This window comes from Pristiophorus japonicus, chromosome 3 (assembly GCF_044704955.1).
Source record: "Pristiophorus japonicus isolate sPriJap1 chromosome 3, sPriJap1.hap1, whole genome shotgun sequence".
Classification (NCBI taxonomy): Eukaryota; Metazoa; Chordata; class Chondrichthyes; family Pristiophoridae; genus Pristiophorus; species Pristiophorus japonicus.
The window spans coordinates 122,064,480-122,076,961 of NC_091979.1; the positions used below are offsets into that span (position 1 = coordinate 122,064,480).

Below are 12,482 nucleotides of genomic sequence, written 5' to 3' on the forward strand. Positions count from 1 at the left end.
GATAGCAAGAGTTTCTATAGGTATATAAAAAGGAAAAGAGTGGCTAAAGTAAATGTTGGTCCCTTAGAGGACAAGACCAGGGAATTAATAATGGGGAACATGGAGATGGCAGAAACTCTGAACAAATATTTTGTATCAGTCTTTACGGTAGAGGACACTAACAATATTCCAACAGTGGATAGTCAAGGGGCTATGAGGGGGAGGAACTTAACACAATCACAATCACTAAGGAGGTGGTACTCAGTAAGATAATGGGACTAAAGGCAGATAAATCCCCTGGACCTGATGGCTTGCATCCTAGTGTCTTATGAGAATATGCAGCAGGGATTGTGGATGCATTGGATGTAATTTACCAAAATTCTTTGGATTCTGGGGACATCCCAGCAGATTGGAAAACTGCAAATGTAACGCCCCTATTTAAAATAGGAGGCAGACAAAAAGCAGGGAACTATAGACCAGTTAGCCTAACATCTGTGGTTGGGAAAATTTTGGAATCCATTATTAAAGAAGCAGTAGCAGGACATTTAGAAAAGCAAAATTCAGTCAGGCAGAGTCAGTATGGATTTATGATGGGGAAGTCATGTTTGACAAATTTGCTGGAATTCTTTGAGGAGGTAACGAACAGGGTGAATAAAGGGGAAACCAGTGGATGTGGTGTATTTGGACTTCCAGAAGGCATTTGACAAGCTGCCACATAAAAGGTTACTGCACAAGACAAAAGTTCACGGGGTTGGGGGTAATATATTAGCATGGTTAGAGGAATGGCTATCTAACAGAAAACAGAGAGTCGGGATAAATGGTTCCTTCTCTGGTTGGAAACCAGTAACTAGTGGGGTGCCGCAGGGATCAGTGCTGGGACCCCAACTATTTACAATCTATATTAACGATTTGGAAGAAGGGACTGAGTGTAACGTAGCCAAGTTTGCTGACGATACAAAGATGGGAGGAAAAGCAATGTGTGGGGAGAGCACAAAAAATCTGCAAAAGGACATAGACAGGCTAAGTGAGTGGGCAAAAATTTGGCAGATGGGGTATAATGTTGGAAAGTGCGAGGTCATGCACTTTGGCAGAAAAAAATCAAAAAGCAAGTTATTTAAATGGAGAAAGATTGCAAAGTGCTGCAGTACAACGGGACCTGAGGGTACTTGTGCATGAAACACAAAAGGATAGTATGCAGGTACAGCAAGTGATCAGGAAGGCCAATGGAATCTTGGCTTATATTGCAAAGAGAATGGAGTATAAAAGCAGAGAAGTCTTGCGACAGCTATACAGAGTATTAGTGAGGCCACACCTGGAATACTGTGTGCAGTTTTGGTTTCCATATTTACGAAAGGATACACTTGCTTTGGAGGCAGTTTAGAGAAGGTTCACTAGGTTGATATCAGAGATGAGGGGGTTGACTTATGAGGAAAGGTTGAGTGGTTTGGAATTCAGAAGAATGAGAGGTGATCTTATTGAAGTGTATAAGATTATGAGGGGGCTTGACAAGATGGATGCAGAGAAGATGTTTCCACTGATGGGGGTGACTAGAACTAGAGGGCATGATCTTAGAATAAGGGGCCGTCCATTTAAAACTGCGGAGAAATTTCTTCTCTCAGAGGGTTGTAAATCCGTGGAATTCGTTGCCTCAGAGAGCTGTGGAAATTGTGACATTGAATAAATTTAAGACAGAAATAGACAGTTTCTTAAACGATAAGGGGTTATGGGGAGCAGGCAGGGAAGTGGAGCGGAGTCCATGATCAGATCAGCCATGATCTTGTTGAATGGCGGAGCAGGCTCGAGGGGCCGTATGGCTTACGCATGTTCCTATTTCTTCTGCTCTTATGACCTTGATTTGCATAAATTCATGAGGCCCCAGGCAGGCGTCTCATCTGCCTGCAGAACTTTGCAAGGTAAAATTTGCAATGTCGGGAAAAGGTCAAATTACGACGGGTAAATAACCCTTTCATTTTCAACTGCCAACAATTTCCACTGGTTTCATGTCACGTGTAATTTAATCTCTTACAGCAATTGTTACTTAAAAATATATATATTTAAATTTAGCAGTTTGTTGTCATATTTGTGATTCTGGCACCATTGCAATAGATAAGGTTTGCATTTCCTGTAATTTGGAACCTCTTGTGCACAGGACCTTCTATTGAATGTCTCCTATGAAAGGTTAGGGGTCGATTGTAGCCCTAGCCACCCAGTGGAAATTGTTGGCAGTTGAAAATTAAAGGGTTACTTTCCCGTCGTAACTTGACCTATTCCCAACATTGCAAATTTTAACCTGTAAAATTCTGTAGGCAGATGAGACGCCTGCCTGGGACCTCATGAATTTATGCAAATCAAGATCCTAATATGCCAAAAGGACCCCAATTGCAATTTAACTGGGGCCTAAGTGGAGAAGCTGCTGCCCAGGCAGGTCAGGTCTGAAACAGGTCTGCAAACAGAGAGACCCTCCAAGTTAAGTTGAAAAAAACCTTTCCTTTCTGGGGCTCTGGAGGAGCTGAATTGCACCTCCAAGCCCCACAATTGATAGTCGCAGTCTCCCATGACCCAGACTCCTTTCCCTCCCACAAGAGCCTTGCTTACCAGCAAGTGTTTCTTTGGTGCTGGTTGGTGCTGCCCAAACTTCCTCTCCTGCCTATCGACCAGCTGCCGTATTCCGCAGTTTCAGGTGGGCAGCTGACTGCAGTTAAAATACCCCGGGCCTCAAACGTAGGCCAGCAATTGTCTCGACTCCCGCCCAACCGAAATCTACTGGGTATTAAAACCAACCTCTTTAGCCTCTATTTCTCTGTATCTGCCAATTACTAGGTGTTTATATGGGAAAGCGGAAAGGATGCAAGGAACAGTACCTCTGTCAAAATAGAATTACTCAACTGCTTCTGTAAAAAAGTTGTTGGGCTGGTCACAGTTGCTACGTTGATGATCTGAGGTAACCACTGTACTTCCCCAACCAAAATTAACTGTAAAAATCTTGAAAGCATAGAGTAAGGTACCATTACATTTCTTTTTGGAAGGATTGTTATTGAAGGTGTTTTATTTTCTTTACAAAATTTGTTTTATCCCGTCATTTTCTGAAGCTATTGACTCCTTGCAGGACTACAGTTCTAGATGCATTGGACACCCTCCAAATATGACTGTAATATATATATAGCTCCAGCTGTAGACTCCTGTGTCACTGCAGCCAGTGCTGTTTATAATAAAGGGATCATCATCACAGGTCACCTGACTGACTGGTGAGTTCCGGTATGTTCTGCCATCTTAAGGCTGTGTGTGTTTCTGTGAGTTACTGAAAATATAACAATGGCGACGAAGATGGGTTTATCGGAAATAAAAAGCTGAAATTTTTGTTGGTGGATGATTCAGCCAGCTGCCAAAGAGACTTTGAGAGCTTCTCTGTTTTGATTAACAGCTACAAATCCAAGATAAATTACAAGCACACTTGTTTGAACTGCCAGCGTCCAGATGGCTGCACCGATAGGAATAATAGGGCATTTGGGGGAGTTTCAACATGACCATGAAAGTTTCAGAGAGTATGTGGAGTGGCTAGAAATGTTTGTCACCGCAAATAATATCATCGAAGTCCCCAATGATGAAAACCATAACCAAGTGGTGTTGGAACGACAAAGGGCTATTTTCTTAACTGAAGCAGCACCCAAGGTGTATGAAACCTTGAAAAATTTGCTTGTACCTGTCAAGCCAAAGGACACAACTCTTAAGCAGATTAAGCACTACAGCTCTGAGTCCCTGGAAATTGCTGAAAGTTATCATTTCGGAATACGAGATCAGTTAACTGAAGAAAATATCAGTGAGTACATTGTAGCATTAAAAAAGCTATCTATTCACTGTAATTTCGGAAACTTTCAGGGCCGAGTATTGCGAGACCGCTTTGTTTGTGGGATGAAAAATGATGCGATCAGAAGAAAGTTATTGACAACGCCTAACTTGACTTTTGATTTAGCGTGTCAGACAGCTATGTCAATGAACATGGCCGACCAATATTCCTGAAAATTTCATACTATTTCCAGTCATCAGACAACTGAGGTGAATCGCCTGCAGGTTAAAAGTAAAAGGCAGTTGGGCCACAAAGTCTCAGAAACTGGCAATGATAACAGAGCATTGAACTCCTGCTATCGGTATCTGGGACAACACATTGCTCAAAGTTGTCCATATGTGAAGGCAGAGTGCTTCATCCACAGGAAAATTGGGCATCTTGCGAAGGCATGCCGACTGAAAGGTAAATCAGCTTTCAAAGCTATGAGTAGAAATCCCCAGAGACTACATAGCATGGAAGAAAAACAACAGGACAAGGAAATTTTAGAGCTAAACATCATCAGGAGCACGAGGTTAACTAACAGCGATTTGAAAAGTATCATAATCCACATAGATGTTGTCGGAACCAAGACACCCATGGAAATCGACACTGGTGCATCCATGAATGTAGTAGCGGAGTCGCTATACCGTGACAAATTGCATGATTTCCCATTGGAGAAATCCAAGATAGAGCTGCGAGGCTACTCGGGACAAAACATTCCTGTGGTAGGTTGTATCACCGTATCGATGAAATACAAGGATCAATTTCAGAGCTTGCCTCCATTAGTAGTGGCAGGAGACAAGCCTGCCTTACTTGGAAGAAATTGGTTGAGCTCACTGAAGCTGGATTGGAGTGAGATTTTTCATGTTGAAACGAGATTTGCATCCATGGATGATGTCATCAAGAATTATCCGAAGGTGTTCTGTGAAACAGGCAGTCCGATCCAAGGCTTCAAGGCGAGTGTCAGGGTACAGAAGGGCGCTAGATTGGTTTACTGCAAGCCACGTTCCGTACCATATGCACTCGAGAAAGTTGAGCAAGAACTCAAAAGACTAGAGATTGAGAACATTATTTCTAAGATAGATCTATGTAATTGGGCTACACCCATTGTTGTTTTACCTACATCCGATGGTAAGATTGTGTGGTGATTATAAAGTAACCGCAAAACCAGGTTATAGAGGGTAATGTCCCCAATACACTGCCAAATGTAGAAGATTTGTTCACAACACTGACAGGTGGTCAGATCTTCTCAAAGTTGGATCTTATGAATGCCTACTTACAGCTTAAACTAGATGAGGAGTCCAAGTCATGTTTGACTATAAATACTCATCCAGGCCTATATCAATTTAATAGGCTACCATTTGGAGTGTCTTCCGCCCCTGCCATATTCCAAGAGGTGATGAACCAGATTTTGCAAGGTATTGAAGAGGTAGTATGTTATTTAGATGACATATTAATTTCAGCACCAAATAGGCAAATTCATAATAACATATTGAATGAAGACCTCAAACGGCTAGAGAAGCACAGAGTACGAGTGTCTGCTCGTAAGTGTGAGTTATTTAAAAACTCAGTGGAGTACTTAGAGTACAGAGTAGACAAAGGTGGGTTACATCCAACCAAGGGAAAGCTGGATGCAATCAGAAATGCACCCACTCCCAAGAATGTCACTGAACTTCAATCATTTTTGGGTCTTTTGAACTATTATGGGAAGTTCCTACCAAATTTGGCTACAGTATTACATCTACTGAATGAACTATTGAAAAAACAGGTCCATTGGAAGTGGTCAGAAGAATGCGATACAGTATTCAAGAAGTGTAAAAGCAAATTGGTGGAGAGCACCATGACGTATCTAAAGAGATCAAACGCCGTATGGAGTTGGTGCAGTGATCTCTCATGTATTACGTAGCGGGGAGGAGAGACCAATTGCTTTTGCTTCACGCACTCTCAGTGCCAGTAAGAGTAATTATGCGCAAATCAAAAGGGAAGCTTTGGCATTAATTTTTGGGATCAAGAAGTTCTACATTTACTTGTATGGTTGTGAGTTTATCATCATTACGGACCATTAGCCCCTGACAGCAATCCTCCATCCAAAGTCCCCAGTTCCAACATTAGCTGCAGCCCTGATTTTGTCAGCATAAACATATGATATTGAATACAGACAATCAGCTGATCACAGTAATGCTGCTGCTACGTCTAGATTGCCTTCCCCATCACAAGTTACACCCGATAGGGAAGAAGTGTTCTATTTTTCATACATTGATGAACTGCCAGTAACAGCTGAAGAGATTGGTAGAGCGACCAACCGTGACCCAGTTATGTCAAAGGTGTATGAGTATATTGCAAATGGCTGGCCAAACCGGTAACAGACAAATATATTCAGGCATTCTTCGTCCATGAGGCATCTCAGCCCCACGATGATGTGTACGGAGTGTTTACCTGCACCACCAAGAGCTCTCCGTTGAAATTGGAAGTCAAAATCAACGATGTTCCAGTCAAGGTGGAGGTGGGCACAGGGGATGAATCAGGCGGCCTTTGAGAAACTCTGGGACAATCCAATCGAACGACCTAAAATTGATCCCGATCCAAGTAAAGCTGCTTACATACAAAAACGACACTATACCAGTCATTGGCAGCATGGATGTCCAGGTGTCCCATGGCGGCGCGATGCACAAGTTATCTTTGTGGATCGTTGCTGGTGATAGTCCAATGCTGCTAGGAAGAAGATGGATGAAACAAATCCACTGGAGCTGGGAAAACCTCCAGCCTCCGGCGATCGACGTCCTACGTGGTCCCGAATTTGGATCCAACACAACACCTGAGAAACCAGCCGCCCAACTCGACTGCAAGGAAGCAACACAGACCGCTCAACCCAACATCGAGATGATCCAGCCCAAATGACCCGACCTCACCTTCCAGGCTCCAGTGGTAGGACTCCGGAGGAAGAAAATTGGCGCAGAAGGCAACTTCCCTGCTTCCATGGCAGAACCTGGGGAAAAAAGGATTACCGCAGCCTACCTCGTGGAGAGAAAGAAAATGGTGCCCACACCACGAGGTGGAGCGACTGAAGTAAAGAGGGTGGCATCCAGACCACGAGGGGCAGCGTTGAGAGAGCAACACGTGATGCTGAGCAGCGAACCAGATTGGGGTAAAAATTGCAAGGCCCTCTTAAAGGAGACCGTCAACCCATCGCAATTAAAGGGACAGTTCCACTCTTTATACAGCAATGCTGGTGATACACATATAAACGATGTAATTGACAAATGCAAGTATGTAAATATAACTAACCATGTTAAGTCGGAACCAATCTATTATGACATTAAATGAAGTAATGATGTGCGATGCCAGGTTCTACATGTACGCCGACAAAAACCAAGGGCAACCTCCTGTCGGAAGCACCCAAGTCCAGCGGGTTACCCGATCATGTTGCCTGCGCCTCCGGGACCAATGTGATGCCCCAGGGAGCGTGGCCACACACACACACAGAGGGAGCATCACGGAGACATGGTTCCCAAGGCTGGGAACTCAACATCCAGGGGTATTCAATATTCAGGAAGGATAGATAGAAAGGAAAAGGAGGTGGGGTAGCGCTGCTGGTTAAAGAGGAAATTAACGCAATAGTAAGGAAGGACATTAGCTTGGATGATGTGGAATCTGTATGGGTAGAGCTGCGGAATACCAAAGGGCAGAAAACGCAAGTGGGAGTTGTGTACAGACCACAAAACAGTAGTAGTGAGGTTGGGGACAGCATCAAACAAGAAATTAGGGATGCATGCAATAAGGGTACAGCAGTTATTATGGGCGACTTTAATCTACTTATAGATTGGGCTAACCAAACTGGTAGCAATACGGTGGAGGAGGATTTCCTGGAGTGTATTAGGGATGGATTTTTAGACCAATATGTCGAGGAACCAACTAGATGGCTGGCCATCCTTGACTGGGTGATGTGTAATGAGAAAGGAATAATTAGCAATCTTGTTGTGCGAGGCCCCTTGCGGAAGAGTGACCATAATATGGTAGAATTCTTTATTAAGATGGAGAGTGACACAGTTAATTCAGAGACGAGGGTCGTGAACTTAGGGAAAGGTAACTTCGATGGTATGAGACGTGAACTTGCAAGGATAGACTGGCAAATGATACTGAAAGGGTTGACGGTGGATAGGCAATGGAAAACATTTAAAGATCACATGGATGAACTTCAACAATTGTACATCCCGATCTGGAGTAAAAATAAAATGGGGAAGGTGGCTCAACCGTGGCTAAAAAGGAAAATTAAGGATAGTGTTAAATCCAAAGAAGAAGCAGAAAAAATGGCCAGAAAAAGCAGCAAACCTGAGGACTGGGAGAAATTTAGAATTCAGCAGAGGAGGACAAATGGTTTAATTAGGAGGGGGGAAATAGAGTATGAGAGGAAGCTTGCTGGGAACATAAAACTGACTGCAAAAGCTTCTATAGATATGTGAAGAGAAAAAGATTTGTGAAGACAAATTTTGGTCCATTGCAGTCAGAATCAGGTGAATTTATAATGGGGAACAAAGAAATGGCAGACCAATTGAACAAATACTTTGTTTCTGTCTTCACGAAGGAAGCCACAAATAACCTTCCGGTAATACTAGGGGACAGAGGGTCTAGTGAGAAGGAAGAACTGAAGGAAATCCTTATTAGTCAGGAAATTATGTTAGGGAAATTGATGGGATTGAAGGTCGATAAATCCCCAGGGCTGATAGTCTGCATCACAGAGTACATAGGAAGTGGCCCTAGAAATAGTGGATGCATTGATGATCATTTTCCAACAGTCTATCAACTCTGGATCAGTTCCTATGGACTGAAGGTAGCTAATGTAACACCACTTTTTAAAAAAGGAGAGAGAGAGAAAATGCAGAATTATAGACCGGTTAGCCTGACATCAGTAGTGGGAAAAATGTTGGAATCAATAATTAAAGATGAAATAGCAGTGCATTTGGAAAGCAGTGACAGGATCGGTCGAAGTCAGCATGGATTTATGAAAGGGAAATCATGCTTGACAAATCTTCTAGAATATTTTGAGGGTGTAACTAATAGAGTGGACAGGGGCGAATTAGTGGATGTGGTGTATTTGGACTTTGTAAAGGCTTTTGACAAGGTCTCACACAAGAGATTGGTGTGCAAAATTAAAGCACATGGTATTGGGGGTAATGTATTGACGTGGATAGAGAACTGGTTGGCAGACAGGAAGCAGAGAGTCGGGATAAATGGGTTCTTTTCAGAAAGGCAGGCAGTGACTAGTGGGGTGCCGCAGGGCTCAGTGCTGGGACCCCAGCTATTTACAATATACATCAATGATTTAGATGAAGGAATTGAGTGTTATATCTCCACTAAACTGGGTGGCGGTGTGAGCTGCGAGGAGGATACTAAGAGGCTGCAGGGTGACTTGGACAGGTTAGATAAGTGGGCAAATGCATGGCAGATACAGTATAATGTGGATAAATGTGAGGTTATCCACATAGGGGGCAAAAACACGAGGGCAGAATATTATCTGAATGGTGGCAGATTAGGAAAAGGGGAGGTGCAAAGAGACCTGGGTGTCATGGTACATAAGACGACTGGATGGACCTTCACACTGTATACACTATGCTTGTACCACCAGAGGGTGCAACTGGAGGAGACCTAGGGGTCACCTGTACACGACAGGTAACCAGGTATAAAAGGGAGCTCACTATGCTGTAGCCTCACTCAGGAGCTGCAATAAATGGACTAAGGTCACCACAGTTTAAGTACAATATTTTGCCTTGTGGATTCATTACTAGAGTGCTTACAGACACAATAAATAGCACTTTCTACATAGTTCAACAGCGCATTTTGCTTCAAAATGGAGAGGGGGGAAGTAACACTGACCATATAAGCTAAGGTGACTGAGGCCTGGTTCAAGAGGAATACATGGCAGGTGGTGAGAAAGGTAGTTAGGCAGACGGTTTTAAGGAGAGAATTGCAGAGTGCAAGCATGTGATTACTAAAGGCTCTGCCATTAATGGTGGAGTGGAGGAGAGAACAGCTCCACAGGTCGGGAAGTATAAGAGCTGGAGCGGCGGGCCCTGGAACATTATGGCCCCCCGACCTGCGAGAGAACAGCGCCGCAGGCTGGAAGATAAAAGAGTTGGAGCAGCGTACCACTTCAACCTCCAGTGCGAGCTGCTCCAAGTGTGCGTCGATTTTGAGGTGGGCGACTGGGTGAAGTCATCAAAACCCTGGTCGCCGTTTTGGAATGTGGGCACAAACATCGGCAGGACCCAGGTTCAGAGCAGTGGGAAGGTCGGGGCGGATGAGCGGCTAGTGTTTATGGCGAGATGCGGTGGATGTTTATGGCGGAGGAGCGGCGAGAGATCGTGGCAGAGGTACGACAGATCAGGGTACGGGGCCAAGGGCCCAGGGGCAGCATGGGCCAACCCACACTGCGATTATGTGCACGCTAGGTCCGTGCAACAGGACAGGTCTCCATGTATTCCTCTTGAACCAGGCCTCAGTCACCTTAGCTTATATGGTTAATCCTTGCCACTGGACCAAGACCTAGATCGGCCAAGCCCGTGTGGTGGCTGGTGTGCAATGGTCACCACACGTTAAAAAGATTCACAAACAGGTATCTTCCACCCCTGGAGTTCAGGACTGGAACATTGGGTCCTTCAGCGAAACACCTGTGAACTCATGAAAGCAAGTCATCCTTGTTCGAGGGACCGCCTATGATGATGATGATTCGTAGGAATGAATTATCAGTCAATAAAGATTTTATCATGTGGAGTGCAAGAGTGGTTATACCAAATAAATTCAGGTCCAAATTATTAGGAGACCTCCATGACCAGCACCTGGGAATGTGCTTGACCAAGAGTTTTGCATGCAGTTATTTATGGTGGCCAGGTCTTGATAAAGATATAGAGTACATCATCAGTCAGTGTACAACATGTCAGTCGGTAAGCAAGCAACCACCACCAGTACCATTACAGCCATGAAAATGGCCTCCCAGGTTGTGGCAAAGACTACATATCGATTTTGCTGAGTTAGAAGGACAACAATTGTTCATTGTGACTGATGGCCATTCAAAGTGAGTCGAGGTGTTTCCAATGGGGAAAATAACAACAAGTAAAACATTAGACATTTTACGAAGATTATTTTCTTCATTTGGCCTCCCAGAGGAAATTGTTTCTGATAATGGACCACAATTTCGTTCAGAAGAATTTGCACAGTTCACGAGCAAAAATGGGGTGAAACATACCAAGGTTGCACCGTACCGCCCTGCTTCAAATGGTGCAGCAGAGCACACTGCACAAATTGTAAAACGTACCCTCATCAAACAGATGTTGGATCCAAATCCAAAGAAACAGTTGTCATTGGACCACAAATTGGCTAATTTTCTAATTACGTATCATAATACTCCTCACACAACTACTGGTAGAACACCAGCAGAGTTGTTTCTCAAACAACAGCCACAAACCAGATTCTCGTTGTTAAAACCAAATTTGGCACAGTCCATAGAAGAGACACAATTGAGACAGAAAGAGAATCATGATAACGGTAGAGTAAAAGAGAAGTGTTAAATTAAATCAGAAGGTGAGAGTTAAGAGCCATCACCATAAATGGTTACTAGGAAGAGTGGTGAAGATATGTGGTCCTTGCACATATTTGGGCAAGATGTTTGATCATGGACAGGTTAAGTTTGGTCACATTGATCATATTTTACCTACAGACATGAAAGTAGTCCAAGATGGGAATGATTGGATTATTTCTGACTCATCAGATGGGTTTGATATAATTGGAGTGCTAGTAGCATATCCTACATCCAATGTACTGGAAACAAATCCAAGAGGAAGTCACAATTTAAGTCTGAGTCCGAGTCAGGCAGACAAACAGTCTGAAGTTAGATAGAGTTCAAATGGAAATCAAGGGCATTCCTTGGAGGAAAACTTTCCTCAGGATCAGCCTCGAATGAGTTTAAATTCAACACCTTGTTTGGAAGGTTCTGTTTGAGAGCGAAGATATTCTCTTTGAAACAGAATACAAGTGGTTAAGCTTGATTTGTAAATATGGCAAAATAAGTCGATATCTTTTGTTATGTATAACCATGCAAGTTATGTATGATGATTATTTTGTTATAATTACTTCTTCATTAAGGAGGGAGAAGTGTAATATATATAGCTCCACCTGTGGACTCCTGTAGCACTGCAGCCAGTGCTATTTATAATAAAGGGAACAGGTCACCTGACAGACTGACTGACTGGTGAGTTCTGCCATCTTAAGGCTGTGTGTTTCTGCGAGTTACTGAAAATATAACAATGACCAAATATTATTAATGTGTAAGCCTTGACAGTGAGTGCTATCTGGCTATTACCATGGGAGCATTTTAGCCAAACCTGATCCTGTCTTCACCCCAAGTCCATGCACATGCACTTCCAGCAGGAGTTACTGGAAAGCAATGAGTTGCAGGAACTCTGTCCACTTTTCCTTCTCTAACCCAGTGTTACTCCTTTCATTGGCCCAGCTGAGACGAGTTAATTCAGCACAGACCCAAGATTACACCTAGGACCTTTCTGGTCATTATTGCTCAGCTACTCACTGAATAAAATTGTTCAGATTTTGGGGGTGAGCTATTTGAAAAAAAATATAAAGGAGTTTGTAAGATTTTAGTTTTAATTTTTTTAACTAGGATATGATAGAA

The 12,482-nt window shown here is 43.3% G+C and overlaps 1 protein-coding gene across 2 annotated transcripts in view; it reads right to left on the reverse strand.

Moving 5' to 3' along the window:
- Nucleotides 1-12,482, reverse strand: part of pde11a (phosphodiesterase 11a) — a 609,195-nt gene that overhangs the window by 487,476 nt on the left and 109,237 nt on the right. The gene's annotated exons all lie outside the window — the stretch shown is intronic.